At 35.3% G+C, this 2,954-nt stretch overlaps 1 protein-coding gene across 1 annotated transcript in view; it reads right to left on the bottom strand.

Moving 5' to 3' along the window:
- Window positions 1–2,954, bottom strand: part of REPS2 (RALBP1 associated Eps domain containing 2) — a 162,226-nt gene that overhangs the window by 14,296 nt on the left and 144,976 nt on the right. The window lies entirely within an intron of this gene.

The raw sequence follows: 2,954 nt of genomic DNA, 5'->3' as shown, positions 1-2,954 counted from the left end.
AAGATAAAGAGAAGACAATCAAAGCATACTATTGCAGAAAATCAATTCACAAAGGCAGGCAGTAGGAGAGGGAGAAATGAACAAGAAAACTATAAAACAGTCAGAAAACAGTTAACAGGGTATTAGTAAATCCTTACCTATTAATATTTACTTCAAATGTAAATGAATTAAGTTCTCCAATCCAAAGACATAGAGCAGATCAATGGATTAAAAAAAAAGAAGGGACCAAACTACATGCTGCCTATAAGAGACTCACTTTGGTTTATGGTCACACATAGGAAAAAATGAAGGATGAAAAAGATATTCCATGCAAGTAGATATCAAAAGACAAGAGGGGTAGTTATTCTTTTACCAGATAAAACAGGCTATAGTCCAAAAACCATATCAAGAGACAAGGAATGTCATTATATAATGTTAAAGGGATTAACTCATAAAGAAAATATAAGTCATAAATATATATGCAGGCAACATCAGAGCACTAAATATATCAAGTAAATATTAAAAAATCCAAAAGACGAAATAGACAAAAGCACAGTAATAATGAGGGACATCAACAGCTCACTTACAACAGTGGGTATATCATCCAGACAAAAATGTAACATGGAAATGTTGGTCTTGAACTATACCAAATGAACCTAACAGACATACAGAACATTTCATCCACTAGAATCAGAATACATATTCTCAAGCACACATGAAATACTCTTGAGGACATATCATATGATAGGTTACAAGATAAGTCTTAGCAGATTTAAGAACATCAAAGTCATACCAAGTACATTTTCCAACTACAAGGTTATTAAACTAGGAATCAGTAACAAGAGGAAAACTAGAAAATTCAGAAATACATAGAGATTAAACAAAACACTTCTAAACAACCAATGAGTCAAAGAAGACATCAAAAGGGAAATCAAAAAACTATCCTGAAACAAATAAAAATGGAAATACAGCATTCTAAAACAAATGGCCAACAGGTACACAAAACATGTTCAGCATCACTAATCATCAGGGAAATGCAAATCAATACCAAAGTGAGATATCACCTCACACCTGTTAAAATGGCTATTATCAAAAAGATAAGGGATAAGTGTTGGCAAGGATGTGGAGAACGGGGAACACTTGTACAATGTCGGTCAGAATGCAGACTGATCCAGCAACTACACAAAATGGTATGGAGGTTTCTCAAAATTAAAAAAAGAACCATCATAAGATCTAGTAATCCCACTTTTGGGTATATCCAAAGGAAAAGAATCAGGATCTCAAAGGGATATGTGCATTCCCATGTTCACTGTATTATGTACAATAGCTGAGATACGGAAACAAGTTTCGCTCTACAGACAAATGGATAAAGAAGATGTGGTACATACATGCAATAGAATATCATTCAGCCAAAAGAAAGAAGGAAATTCTGCCATTTGTGACACTGATGGACCTTGTGGGCCCTACGCTAAGTGAAATAAGTCAGACGGAGAAAGGCAAATACCATATGATATCACTTTTATGTGTAATCTAAAAAGGCCAACTTCACAGAGAGAGTAGAATGGTGGTTGCCATGGGCTGGGAGGCGGGTGCAGGAAATGGGGAGATGCTGAGCAAGGGTACAAACTTGCAGTCATAAGACATATAAGTTCTGTGGATGTAATGTATAGCATGGTGACTATAGCTAACAATATTGTATTCTATACTTAAAAACTGCTAAGAAGTAAATCTTAAATGTTCTCACCACATAAAAGAAACTATAATTATGTGAGTGATGAAAAAGAATGAAATTCTGCCATCTGCAACAACATGGATGAACTTGGGACATTATGCTAAGTGAAATAAGTCAGACAGAGAAAGACAAATACTGTATATGTGTGCGTGCTAAAGTTGCTTCAGTTGCGTCTAACTCTTTGCAACCCCATGGACTGTAGCCCACCAGGCTCCTCTGTCCATGGGATCCTCTAGGCATGAATACTGGAGTGGGTTGCCATGCCCTCCTCCAGGGGTCCTTCCCAACCCAGGGATCAAACCCAGGTCTCTTACATCTCCTGCATTGGCAGACAGGTTCTTTACCACTAGCACCACCTGGGAAGCCCATGAGATCAGTTATATATGGAATTAAAAAAAAATTCAACAAACTAGTGAATGTAATAAAAAGGAGGGATTTTCCTGGTAGTCCAGTGGCTAAGAGTCCATGATGCCAATGCAGGGGGCCTGGGTTCGATCCCTGATCAGGGAACTAGATCTCCCATACTGCAACTAAAGATCCTGCATGCCACAACTAAGAGTTTCCATGCCGAAACTAAGAATTCATATGCCACAACTAAAAATCCTAAGAGTTTGCATGCTGAAACAGAGTTCACATGCTGCAACTAAAGATCCCACATGCCACAACTAAGAACCAGTGAAGCCAAATAAATAAAGAATAAACTAATGGTTACCAGTGGGAAGAGGAAAAGGTAAAGGGCTATAAGGATATATTATACAACACAGAAAGTCATAGCTAATATTTTATAATGACTATAAATGAAGCATAACCATTAAAAATTTAAGTCCCTATATTGTACACCTATAACTTATATAATATTGTACAGCAACTATACTTCAATAATAATGAGGGCAAGAGGAAATTTTTACAAGGGATGGGCAATTTATGGCATAAATTGTGACAGATTCATGGATATATAATTACCTCCAAACTCACCATGTCACATACATTAAATACATACAGCTTTATAATAAATAAATAATAGTTTAGTATGTAATAAATAAAAAAGTAGTTTAAAAACACAAATGTATCACAGATCTAAATGTAAAAGTTATGACAGTAAAGCATTTAGAAGAACACATAGGAGAATATGTTCATAATTTAGATGTAGGCAAAGTTTCCTTATATAATAGGAAGAAAGTTAATAACCATAAGAGAAAAAATTATAAATCAGACTTTATCAAAATTATAAACTTCTGTGAAT

The sequence above is a fragment of the Bison bison genome, unplaced genomic scaffold (genome assembly GCF_000754665.1).
Source record: "Bison bison bison isolate TAMUID 2011002044 unplaced genomic scaffold, Bison_UMD1.0 scf7180017864174, whole genome shotgun sequence".
NCBI lineage: Eukaryota > Metazoa > Chordata > Mammalia > Artiodactyla > Bovidae > Bison > Bison bison.
The sequence above is the reverse complement of the archived record's forward strand: the minus strand, read 5'-3'. Positions and strand labels throughout refer to the sequence as shown.